Source organism: Macaca nemestrina, chromosome 10 (genome assembly GCF_043159975.1).
Source record: "Macaca nemestrina isolate mMacNem1 chromosome 10, mMacNem.hap1, whole genome shotgun sequence".
NCBI lineage: Eukaryota > Metazoa > Chordata > Mammalia > Primates > Cercopithecidae > Macaca > Macaca nemestrina.
In genome coordinates this window covers 61,292,437-61,306,162 of record NC_092134.1, presented here as the reverse complement: position 1 = coordinate 61,306,162, position 13,726 = coordinate 61,292,437, and the positions used below count along the sequence as shown (strand labels likewise).

Below are 13,726 nucleotides of genomic sequence, written 5' to 3'. Positions count from 1 at the left end.
CCTCAGTTATGGAGATCATTTCATCCTGAGTATCTTTATCAAATTCTGAAACCAGTGCTACTGCCTCTACCTATGAAGGCTAAGATAGCTTTTTAGCTCAGATGCCAAAGATGGCAAAAAAGTAAGCACACAACAATTCAGTTTTCATTCCTTTTCTCAAAAATTGGTCGTTGTTGTTCTGTCCAGTCCTCCATCTTGCTTCCCCAAGGTACTCCCAGGTCCTTTGCATCCTCCTTTTTTTGTACTAGTTAGAGCACTTTCACTCATGAATAAAGAAGAGCCCAGCTCAATCTAGCTTAAGCCAAAATAGAATTTTATTTGCTTATGTAACACAAAAGCCTGAGGAAAGATCTGGGATATTGGTGACTACAGAGTCTCAAACGTTGTCACCAAGACCTAGTCTCTCCTCACCTCCCTGCCTGATTTTCCTTTGTGCTCCTGTCGCTTTCAGGCTAAGTTGCCATTACCATTGGCAAAATACAGTCAATAACTTCTAGCTCACATCTTGTTCACTTAAGAGCACAGCAGAAAAGAGTGCTAACAAAACTCCTGGGCCTAACCCTATTGACCAATTAGATTATCTGTCTATTACCAAATATACTGATTAGCTTACTACTGGATCACATGCCCATCTTCATACCTGAGTTAGGATTGTTCTCTATCAACCCACAGGTACAAAGAGTAAGGAAGAGGTGGTTTTCTCAAAAGAAAAAGATAAATGGACACCAGGTAAATACAATTAATAGTATGTACTACATCATCCTTGTCCAATTTGAACAGATAGTGTCTGGCAGGTGGGTAAGGGGCAGTGGAGAGGAGAACTAAGAAGCTCAGTCTTCAATAGTTCCACCTATGCTTCTGATAATAGCAGTCAGGAGATAGAGAAAGAGCACTAGTCTAGAGAGTCACCTCATAATTTTAGAAGCAGATGATGTTTCCTGGAAGGCTTTAAAGTTCTAGAATGGAGGTTATGGATATGTTTAGTCCCTCCTTACCTCGTAGTAGCATTTTCTCACTGACTTTTTTTTTTTTTTTTTAAGACGGGGTTTTGCTCTGTCTTCCAGGGTTGAAGTTCTGTGCTTTGATCTTGGCTCACTGCAGCCTCGACCTCCTGGGATCAAGAGATTCTCCTACCTCAGTCTCCTGAGTAGCTGGGACTACAGGTGTGTACTGGCTATGTTTTGATTTTTTTTGTAGAGACAGGGTCTCGATATGTTGCCCAGGGTAGTCTTGAACTCTTGGCTTCAAGCAATCCTCCTGCCTCAGCCCCACAAAATGCTGGGATTAGAGGTGTGAGCCACTGCACCTAACCTAATTGACCATTTTATTGTCAGCTCCAGGACCTTCACTTTCATTCCTTTTTGTGGTTTGTTACAGATTTCAGTTAAATACTAGAAGGTAAGGCTCCATGATGAAGGGGTTTTACCAAATGCCTAAAAGAGCATTGGGCTGTTTGTAGACAGTCAAAAAACACTCATGGAATAAATGGTTGGGACGTACTGCATATGTTATTTTACATATGGCCTCACCATGAATTGATAAAATGTCATGATAATGAATTCTGTTTTTATTCACAATACTTTATCTTTTATTTTATTTTATTTTTATTTTTACAGAGATGAAGTCTCACTGTGTTGCCCAGGCTTGTCTCATACTCCTGCGCTCAAGCTATCCTCCTGCCTCAGCCTTCCAAAGTGCTAGAATTATAGACGTGAGCCACTGTGCTCAGCCTACATTACTTTTTATAATGAGATTCTTTCTGGTTGACTGTTTAAAAATTAAACTTTTAATTTTGAAATAATTGCAGACTTACATGAAGTTATAAGATATAATGCAGAGAGAGCTCGTGTAGTTTTTACCCTGTTTCCCCCAATGGTCAAATCTTGCAAAACTGTAGTGTAATATCACAACTAGGACTTTGAAATGTTGACATTGATGCAGTCAATCTGGATGACTTTTTAAATATTTTTTTGTGGTTGTGGTAATTGTTTATGGCCACAATTTCTTCTCATCCAAAATACATGCTCTTTGGCAATGTAACTTTGCTGTTTCTGTAATTTAGAGGTGGAATCTTTTGTTTTATTTCTTTAAATTTGGGCCAGATTTGTTTTGCTTTGACCAGTAGAATTTGGTAAAAGTTATGTTGTGTCCCATAGTCTAGGCTTCAAAAGGCCAGATACCTTTTACCGCCTCTCTCGGTATGTTTTCCTGAGATCCTCTTGTACAGAAGACTGTCTAGTCACTGGAAGATCAGAGACCATGCAGAGGCCCCAGCCAACAGCTAGAATCAACTGCCAGACATGTGAGTGAGGCCATCTTGCACCTCCCAGCCAGCTGACTGCCTTGCTGATGCATAAATAAGCCCAGGCAAAATCAGCAGAGGAACTGCTGAGTCAAAACCCACAGAATTGTAAGAAAGAAGAAATCACTGGCTGAGCTTGGTGGCTCACGTCTGTAATTCTAGCACTTTGGGAGGTAGCACTTTGGATCACCTGAGGCCAGGAGTTCAAGACCAACCTGGCCAACATGGTGAAACCCTGTCTCTACTAAAACTACAAAAATTAGCTGGGCATGGTGGTGGGCCCCTGTAATCCCAGCTGCTCAGGAGGCTGAGGCAGGAGAATCGCTTGAACCCGGGAGGTGGAGGTTGCAGTGAGCCAGATCACGCCACTGCACTCCAGCCTGGGTGACAGAGCATGACTCCGTCAAAAAAAAAAAAAAAAATCATTGTTGCTTTAAACCATTAAATTTTTTTTGCCAATCGCCCTAAAAATTCCATTTGTATATATCCAAATTCAGTAGCAGATGGAGGGTAAAGTGGTGTGCTACTGTGACTGAAGTCTGACTAATTTGAATCTATTTGCCCTCTATCATTTCTATGTCAGCATAGCCATACCATTAATTTTTAGAATACTTGTTATATTGCAGAGGGTAACTGTGACAGCAGCATCTCACACTGAGAATCTTTAGGTATAAAGACTCAGGTTTTATTCTTGGAATTTGATATGGTGACTAGCAGGTAAGGATTGACTATGTATAGTTTGAATTTTTTTTCCTTAAATACATAACCTGTCAGTTGATTTCATCTTGTTATGCTTTGACTCAGCTATATATCAAGAAAATCTGATGAATACCAGCTTTCATATCTCTCTTATTAGCATGTGGAATTTTTAGTGATAATTGGCAAAGAAATTTAATGGCTTCATGTAGATACAGACTCAGACTCTGTTTTTTAGGTTAATATTTTTGTCGACTTAAATCTAGTGAAACAAATGTTTCAGTGGAAAAATCCACATTATCATATTTTAAGATAAGAATGGAAATCTAGAGTTCAGGCTCAAGATGACAATTCAAAGGCTCTTTACATTTTTTGAAAACCATTCAGTAGCTCTCATTTTGATTTTTATGTTGATTCTAATATTAACACCAGTGATAAGTCTTTAACAAGATATGTTCTGAAAGGGTACAATGTTTCAGAAATCCCAGGAAAATATCTGGACACGCAGAGATTTCTATAGGTAGTAAAGATATGAATGAGCTTATATTTACTGACCCTTTACAATGTTTTTTTTTCTCAGAGATATTAAAGATTCATCAGATGTACCAATGGGTAGATCTTACTTTAAATAATGGTTAGGAAATCTATCTTTAAAGTTAGATTCTCAGGGTTAAAGTCTAATTATATCATTTAGACTCTATGACCCTTGGCAGACTGCTGAAGCTCCTTGTGCCTCAGTCCCTACATTTATAAAATAGGGGCAAAAATAATACTGTGTAAAGCTTGTTGTGAGGATTGAATGAGAAAATGCACAATTTATACCACATAATAATTATTCAAACGTTACTTAATACTATGCCCCCTCATTACCTCTCAGATTGCAGTTATTATTTCACTTTATATTCCTGTTTTGGCCACTAATATGAACTGTCTTATTCCTAGATTCTTGTTATAACTTTAGTACTCTGAACACTTAACGAAAAGCCAACAGCTTGTCTAGTTTAAGCTTTTGTTACCATTAATAAATGTTTACTAGAAGGTCAGCAAAGTGTAGCATGAGAGAAGCTCCCGCTGGGTCCAACCTGATCACTGTGGTGTGTTTGCTGTTGTCATAGTTATTTATCTTCTGTGGACATCCCTTCTACTTCCTCTGAGGGAGAAGATAAAGGAATAAAGATTTCTGAAAATTGCTGCTTGCTAGTCCCTTTGGGATCAGGTGAAGAATGGTACCCTTGAAATGAAAATGACCTCTCTTTCTCCTGGCTGTACTTACCTCTCCAAGACATATTTGTGATCAGGACCCAGTCATTCTACCAGAGTGAAAGCCTTGTTTCCATTTATTAAATCATTAGCTGGGTCATTGACCCCCTCGCAGATATGGCAGGGTTATATCAATCTGAAAATTGATGAAAGCTAAGTCCTTAACAAGATCCCTCATACTTTCCTCTGAATAGCCGTGATTCATTTCGGCTGCTAAATTCATTAGAAGGCATATTCTGGGTCTTCTGGATGCAAATAAAGCTGCATGGGATGTATCCAAATGCAGAAGTAAATGAAGGGTAAAGTGATGTGTTAGTGTGACTGCAGTCTGATTAATTTGAATCTATTTGCCCTCCATCATTTCTGTGTCAGCATAGCCATACCAGAGTGGATTCTGTGAAGCTGATTGAATCACAGCATCTAGAAGCCTAATAAATTAGCTGCTGAAATGTAAATACTGACCTGGGGAATTTTGCATGGCTAATGAAGGCAGAGTTCGAAGTGCATGATTACATTATACCGCTTTACCAAAACAGCCAATAAATGTTTACAAATCCATTTGATCTACTCAGGTCATCTGCTCGAAATATAGGTGGGATGATTATATTTCAATAATAACTTAGCTCTTCCAGGGAGAACAGCATGAAAGGAATGAAGCAGTAGACACAGAGTGAGTGGCTGCTTTGAGTCTTGGTTTCAAGGATGGCTGATGTACAATCCTCAAAGTATTCTGTTTGGTGATTACAGGATCAGCTCTAAGAACAAGAAGCTTTCTGCCAATAAGTAGTGCAAATAGTTTTGGTTCTGGAAGGAGATTGAGGGGTGAGTGGAGAAAAGAGAATACGAATGCTTTGTGCTATGAATGCTGGATCTTTCCATCTGAAATCTGTAAATACAATATAGATTTTCCTGGCATTGGATTCGATTTGGCAGATCCTTCATTCCATTGATCTTGAAGGTAATAATATTTATCATAGTGTAATCCTTTAGTAGAAGCAAAAATGCTTCTGACTGAAGAGACATTCCAATTATTCATGTCCCTTTGTTATTGTGCTGTTATCTTTATGTTTGTTTTGTTTGACTGTTTTGGTAAAGACAGAACAGACTGAAAAAAAAACATGAATTTGAAATGGTACAGGGTGGGTACCCTGCAAAATAATAAATGCATATGTTATTTTTCATTTTGAATTAGAGGCAAAGTTCCTTTCTAAACCAAAAACATAATTAGTTTTAACGATAGCCTATTTTGTTTAGATCATTTAAAATTTCAAAGTGTGTTGTTAAATACATAGATTCTTTCTTTTTGCTTCTTTCTGTCTGAATCTTTGCTTAAAGCAAGGGCCTCTCAATGGAACACAGGGAATCTTTAGAAAGCAGTAATTCAACCAAAATGAACACAACTGGGAGTGCAGAGACTTGGTGCAAATTATGCTTTTCATAGCCCCCAGATATATTTAGGTATCTGGACAAGCTAAATTCACATCCCAGGGCTACGCAGTGTGGGTGCCCTCCTACCCTGCTGCCCTTCAGATAATAGCAGCACTTAGAGTAGGGCATTAGGAGGGCGACAGAGGGACATGCTTAAACCTATGGTCACCTCAAAGGAGCTTTCTTTCAAGCCATACTGGTTCAGTCATACAGAGACTCTCCACATGTGGTAGAGGGATTTGGCTCCAGGACACAGATAAATGCCAGGAATTCGATAGGTTCATTGAATACTCAAATAACCTGATGGTCTTAGATGACCTAAACCTGATAGGCCTGAGTCTTCTGGGCCACCTGATTCCATATCCCAGCTTGACGCTAACCTTAACCCTAAATTTGGTTATTTATGGCATTAAGTTCTAATCTTATACTTTAGTTCAGCTGATAATAGCCAGCTTATGGGCTACCAAAAAATGTATGTGGAGCTAGGACATCTGGCAAAAGCCTTGGGAGTTTAAGGGGAGGAGAAGGGGAGCAACTCTGGGGAGTCACTGACAGTATACAACTTTCTAACCTATAACTGTTAAGCCCCCGGGAAGATGAACATGAGGCTGAGAAATTAGGCAGATCCCAGTGTATCATGAATAGTCATGGATGCACCAGCTAGGTTCCATTTCAAGGAAGGGCTTGTTGCTCCAGTTGGTTTGGTGGGAGTGGTCTCAGAAGACACCTTGGAGGCATTGTCGCAGCAGCAGAGAACCACCTGCTCACCGAAGCCCACATTCCTGGGCAGCCCATATCCAATGACTTATCTAGGCTTGGCCATTTTGGCCAAACACAAGCCAACTGACAATCCTTGCCTCACATCTTCCTCTGGCATTGACTTTCTTTGCAGTGTGACTGCTTCTTCTACTCAATCCTACTTCCTTCTTCCCAAAAGCACACCCTGTGCGTGAAATTCCATCTCAGAGGCAGCGTCCCAGAGAGCCCAGTCTGAGACACAATGTGAAAAACTAGGTCCCATTTGAAAATGCAGCTAGAATTTAGTGAGTTAGGATAAAAGTGTCTTGGTTTGAAAAGTAAAGAAGGAGATTAAAGTCCTTTGCTAAACTAGCTATGTTAGATCCGATATTTAGGACATTGTATCCTAAGGAAGTATCATATTAGAATATCACTAAATAATTATTATTTCAGTGATTTCATTGGAAAGTCTGCCACTTAAAAGATTATTAGGAGACAGAGTTAATAAGGCCCTAACCAGGTCACAGGGAAAGGAGACCAGTATGGCATAAGGGAGCTAGGTATCAATAGCAGTGGTCATGAAAGATACGACCTACAGCATGCCTTGCTGAAGACCCTGTTATACAATTTTCATTTACTGTGAATCCTGTGGTAGGACTCTCTGTGGTTGCTCTTAGAGTCATGAGAAATAGAGGCATCTATTTTTCTGTGTTTCCACAGTCCTCATTTCTTTATTAAAAGAATGTTATTTGCAAGCTGGCCTTCCCCATTGCAGTATAAGTTCTTTAAGGGCAAATGGTCTTAGTTTGGGTTGCCCTGAAAGCAGATAGTGAAGCAAAAATTGGAATGCAAGTAATTTCTTTTCCTTTTTCAAGGGGAGAAATTACAGAAAATACTGACAGGGATGTAGAAATAGTTCGAGGGAGAGGAGGCCAGTAAATTGTCCATTACTAAGTTGGTAATACTGAGCCACTCCTGTGTCTCAGCATTCTGCCTCTCCAGTGTCAAGGAAATTAGAGTGTTTCCATACCCACTCCGATTAATCATTGCTTGAGGGCTGTAGAACGCAAGGTATATGAGGCTGAAGAGGCACAGGGAGGTGTTAATTCCCTGTGACTTCTGGCCTGCCATTGTCTGGAGGAGTGGTTTTCTGGAAGAATTATTCAAGCTCAGAGATACAGATACTAGCAGATGGAAGTTGAAACACCAAATCGGTGAAGTCTGAAATATATGGATGTGGGGAGATAAGCTTACAATGGGAATTCAGGCATAAATTTTATTATTTACTCTTATATTTCCTTTTACCTGCACTGGGCCTGGTCCATAGCATTTGCTCAGTGGCCTTAAAAATGAGACCAAGCTCAACTATGTGGTCCTTCCATGCGAGGATCCAAAGCTCTCAGCAGGGCAGAGAAGATGCATGTGTGTGTCTTGGATCATCTCTTGTTTCTGAAAGAGAGAATAGAGAGGGTCAAGCACACTTAGACTCAGTTCTTAAAGATTAATGTAATACTTGGTTTCCTTGATAAGCTCTAAATTAAAGTTGGAAACTGCCTAGTGCAATTCACAAAGGTGCATACATAAGAAGGGAGAAAAATTCTGATTACAGTTTTATTTGCTGACACTCCTTAACAATTTATGTTCAAGTGCTATTTTGCTAATTAATGGCTGCTCAAGAAATGCCATGTGTCAGCAATGAATCACTTACTTTTGTTGCTCTTCAATGGTATATGGATAATGAACAAGGACAAGTCATATAATTAAAGCTGAAAATAGCCTGGCTGTGGGACAGAGGCCTGTCAATAAGAAAAAGATACATTTTCCAGTATCCATGCCACCCTATTAACAGTTAAACAAGTGAAAAGCACAAGAGGGGACTTTATTGACATATATAACTCAATAGCCAAGGACTTAGAACAAGGGGTAGAACTAGCTTCAGGGACATTTTGAACCAGGAAGTAGAGCATCCACATTTCCACTTCACATCTCTCATCTTTGCCTCTCTCTGTGCTTCCTTTATTTTCTCATACTAGCTTTTCCATAAAGTTGGGGCCATGGATGTTAGAAGCTCCGGGCTCACACTAATACAGCTCAATGCCAGAGAGGAGAGGGCTTTTCTTCTGCATCAAGTGTGAAATACTTCAAGGAGGGACTAACCAGCTGTGAGAGTCAGATGGCCAAGGAAGTGGGCCTCAGACTTTAGAGCTACCATGTTTGAGGGAACATTTCTTAGGAGAAGGGGAAGATGCTGTTGAACAGTATCAGCAGCAGTACCAGGAAGTATATGATTAAAATTCTGGGTGAGCAGTCTGCATTAAAGCTGCCATTGTAATTCAGAGACGGTGCAAGGCATGGCTCAAGCGGTTGGGGAGGTGGACTGGAACATGAATTTGATTAATGGAAAGATCACAGAGAAAAGAGCATTTCAGATAAATGATGCTAAGTGAGTAAGTACGGATTCAGGATTAAATGCAGGGCACTGGGAAGACTGGTCTAGCCAGAGCAGAGCTAGTCTGTGTTTCGGAGTAGAAAGAAAGTGGAGGAAAAGGAAGATTATGGACAGCCGTGAATGCCAAGCAGGGAAATCGCAATAGAATTTTCAGCCAGAGAATAATATAATAATGGTAATAATAACAAATACGACACTCTGGGTCATGAATTATTTGAAGTGCTTTATATAATATTTATCTCACTTAGTCCTTATGATAAGTCCATCATTACAATTATCTTACAGAAGAGAAACTGAGGCACAAGTGTTATGTGGTCAAGATCATACAGCTAATAGGTAGCAGTCTGACTCCATGTCTGTGCTTTTCACTGCTGTGCTACGCCACTTAAAGGTAATACATCTTAAAGTTGAATAACACCTGATATGTGTATAATGTTTTACACACAACAAAATACTTTAATTCATTTGAGCTTTGTAACAATCCCCTGAATTTAGTAGAGCAGTTATTTATTTCTATCTTTATTTTATTTTTAAAACAATTCAAATATACTTCTCTCTTCCTAGGCAATTTTCCTAAATTCATATGGCTGGAAAGTGGTTGAGATCAGACTAGACTTAAGAGCTCTTGAGTCGTGTTAGTGTTTTTGCCTTGCTGCCTGAACATTAATGTGTTGCTGGTGGATGACATCAGAATGTGGCCTGGGGAGTAACCAATGGGGGAGAGATGATTCAGGAGGCTGCCTGCAACATCAGAGGGTTCTGAGAATCTGAGCTACAGTAGTACTGTTTACCTTCCAAATCAGGAGGACATTTTTCAATTTTTAAAATTAAATTCAATGTCTCTGATTTCCTGAAAAAGTGAAACTAACCATATTCAGATTTTTCCTGAGGAAAAAATCACTTAAAATATTGCAACTGTCTACTTTAAAAATTTAACATTGTAAACTTAAAATTTTATTCAATAAATGTGAAAAATACTAAAAAATTATTGTTAATTGATTTTAGTTAAAGAAAAGATAAATAAAAGTGAAGGAAAAGGGGTGAGTTAAAAGGAAATACATACTGAGAATAACAGATGTGAGAGAGAAAGACAATGAATGAGATTATATATGTGTAAGAAACTAGCACAGACTCTGGCACATTTTATATGTATAAATACAGTTAAAGAAGCTCAATACATTCTTAGATGTATTTTAGCTCGCAAAGTTGAAAGTGAATAACTTTTGTAATATTGATCCCTCAGAGATATTTTACTTGTTTGAAACCTTGACTGTTTATAAATTCTACTCTTAATGTGATAGGCCAAAGAATCCGATATAGTAGATATTGCCACATTGTAAAAGCATTGATAATTTATTTATTCCCTCTATTCATTCACTGATTCATTCACTCATTCAACAGATATTCATTGAATATCTTCCATTTGCCATATACTATTCTGGGTGGTCCTGGTTTTTAAACAATTCTCAGTCTGGTAGAGAGAAAACTTCAGGTGTGCAACCAAATCCAAAATACTTTTTGATCTGTGATCTCATCAGCAACTCATGGGGTACTATCTGCAAATAACAGATAATGAATCTGAGATTTAGGCCTACAAGTTGCAACTTGAACTTCTCCACACCTGATCAGAGAAATATCACTCCAAGACTGTGTAGACTCAAGCCAAGTGCTGGAATTGGTCTTCTATTTGCATATCTCCTACTCATATTCTAAGTTTTAGCTAAATGAATAGTAATGATATGTCTATTTTAATTAATTCCGTTACTACTCTCATGTATCCATAAACTTTGTTGCTTTTTAGCCAGAAAAAAATTATAAAAGTTAGGCCAGGAGTAACAGTTAATTTTGGTGTAGTCCCTCAAAAATATGAATGTCTAACTATGTGCTATCCCACAAATTCATTGGCAGCTTTGTTTTTTATTTGTTGGCAGGTCATTTCCAATTATCCTTAGACTGCTTCTCACTGATGGAAATCTGGTATCATAAAGTCTTTGGTACCAATGGGGTTCATTTTCTACCCAATGCTGAGGAGCAAAATGCAATAATAACCTAAATACATGCTTAGATATTTAGGAGCACACGAAGTGAGAGATGCCTCTGGGGTTTAGCAGTAACTTGTGACTTCATCTGCTGGATCTGTCTGTTGATTGGACGTAGGTAATTAGGTGAACTCTCTTTCTGAACTCTTTAGAATCTTCCGACAAATTAGATTATTCTCTGTTTTCTGTCTTCCACAAAGAGTTCTGCATTGCTACAGAACTAATTCTGTAACTAACTCCCAGCTAATTCTGGGAAGTGGTCTTGTTTCACACCAGTAAGTGAGAAAAGCAAGCATGACTTGCTCAGAAAAACAAGGATCATTAGACGTGATATTGTTGATTGCAGGGCAACAAAACTGCTTTTTATGCAAATAGATGGATTTGTAAGAACTAGGTTAGTTAAGGAGTAGATAGGCTGAATTATGTTGTGGTGAATACTGAAGCAATCAGAGGAACAGTTCTTACCCCTTATCCAGAATAGAAGAAAGAGGAAGATATATGAATGGTTTTCGGTTTTTACATATGTTGACAGAATAGTTATAATATAATATGATAGGTATTATAAACTCAGAACACTGATACATATATTTTTTCAGGCTAACATCATCCTGTTTGCAAAATGGACAGATGCTGTTTATTTTTGCAAGTAGTCAACTAAACTAATGTGAGTGCCAGCTTCTTCTTTGATGTTTCAGCTTTAAGAAAGTTGCATTAATGGAGGGCAATTATGGTAATTTGAATTAGAAATGGAATTATGGTAATTGAAAACTTCTGCAGTGACAGGTATTTGCAAGAACCTGGTATTCTGGTGCAGTTCAGAACTGCTATTAAGCCCATGGTAATTAGCATTTTCGCCCCTGAAATGGTTGAAAGAATAAGGGAACATAAAACAAAATTTGACAGTATGAGAAGGGAACTGGCAACAACATCAAAACCTACAGTCAACACAAAGAAACACAAACACACGAATGGTCTTAGACTTTTTAAAAATAGAGAATCAGAAGAAAATCACAGCTTTGTATATACCACTGGGGAGGGAAGGATTTATGTGATAGGTCTGCATTATAGAGCCATTTGCAACAGAAAGATGAAGCATAGAAAGCCATTCTTGTTTTCTGGCTTCATTTCCAAATCAATTGTTGCAGAGAGGTCCATAGGTCCCCACAACACAAAACTTTAGAAAGCTACAACAAAATTAGATGAGTCACTCCACAATTATCATGTAGTCATTCAACAAATGTTTGTCGATTGCCTACTATGTGCTAGTGATGTGAAGACTAGGTTCCTGCCCTCAGAGAGATGCTGCAGTAAAGTAAGAATTGAGATCAATTTGGCCCACCTTAAAGATAGGAATGTATCCTGTTACATCTAGAGCTTATACTCCTAGCCTCTTTCATTCTATGAAAGATACTATTTTTGCTCTTAATCTCATAAGGTATCTTTTTGCCTTTGTGATTTCTCCTGAGGCTTAAGGATAGTCAAAGGAGATAGTGTCTATAAATTAGTAAATGCTTGGCTACAAATAACAGGATACCTGACTAAAAATATATTCATGACTTAACTAATATCACATAATATGTAAGAAATTCTAGAGTCAGTATAGCAGGTCAGTGGTATCACTAACAACTAGGCTCCTACTGTTTCTGACTGCTATTGTCTCTATGGTGGCAGTATTTCTCTAATGGTGACAAAATGGCTGTCAAAGCTTTAAGCTAATGTCTTTACACAACAATGTTTTAAACAAAAAACAAAACAAAAGGTGAAAGGAACAAAATACCTTCTCCCTCATTTCTAGGGGAGATATTTTTCCCCCAAATCACTAGGAGACTTCTCCTTACATTTTATTTGTCGAAACTGCATCATATGTCTACTCTTAGAACTTTAATTGGTGAATGGGAATAGGATCGGCCTAACTGGTTTAGATAAATGGTTACTCATTGCCTGTGACTGAGCCCATTCCCTTTCTATGCAAATTAGGCTTTACTTAGCAGGAAAAAGGGGAAATGGCTTGGTTACACAGGCATCTCTGTGCAGTCAGAGATGATGGAAAAGTCTGTAGATACTTTCCTTTGAATTATACATGCGTAATTTTTCCTCTTGGGTCAAATAATTTTTCAAACATCTCTCTGTAAAAATGCAAATGCTTCTGGGAAAGGCATCATATCACGTTCCTAATGCCTCAGTCTGTTGGATACACTTTAATAAGAGAAAATGGGACACTATCACTGGGAATCTGCAAGTTTAAGATGAGGTTAACAAAATAGGAAAACCATGTAGAAATGTGGGCTTGGGAGTGCTGAGGACACGTTTTCCCTATATAATAATTTTACTAAACTTTTATGTAAAATTCGATTACTCCAAGCGAGGCCATGTATATTGACACCTATTATCTGTAGAGCGCTTTATCCTGTGGGCATTTAATTCCTACAACAGTCAGGTGAGCTAAGGCCTCCCTTTACAAGTGAGGAAGACAAGGTATAGAGAGTTTAAATAACATGCAGATTGAACCCACTCAGGTCTGATGCCAAAATTCACCTTTTTGTTTTTTTTTTTAATTGTCCCACATTTCTTCTCAAAGACCAGCATAGAAGGGAAGTCATTTGAATCTGAGGAGGTGGTTTATTAGAGTTTTCTGTGTGTTGTGAATTTCTTTGTTATTCAATGCTAATTTCTACATAACATACCTCTATCCCAGCCAGAGTTCAAACACACTGGGGAAAAATTTTAAACTTTATCAAATATCTTAGGTTAAATAACACTAGGTTCTTTTGATAAGATATTAGGTAATTAATGTTCTGACTCTAGGTGATGCCA

At 38.3% G+C, this 13,726-nt stretch overlaps 1 long non-coding RNA gene across 2 annotated transcripts in view; it reads right to left on the bottom strand.

Annotated features, from left to right (window-relative positions):
• The window catches only part of LOC139356543 (uncharacterized), a 43,601-nt gene extending 34,057 nt beyond the window's left edge, over positions 1-9,544 (bottom strand). The window contains exons 1-3 of one of the 2 annotated variants that reach the window (XR_011608544.1): positions 9,424-9,544; positions 7,730-7,873; positions 4,032-4,148 (exon numbers count right to left, since the gene is read on the bottom strand). This is a non-coding gene — a long non-coding RNA (uncharacterized lncRNA). Of the gene's footprint in view, positions 1-4,031; positions 4,149-7,729; positions 7,874-9,423 lie in introns of those variants that run through there. The other variant, XR_011608545.1, reaches the window with a different exon arrangement.
• Between the last annotated feature and the right edge of the window lie 4,182 nt (positions 9,545-13,726).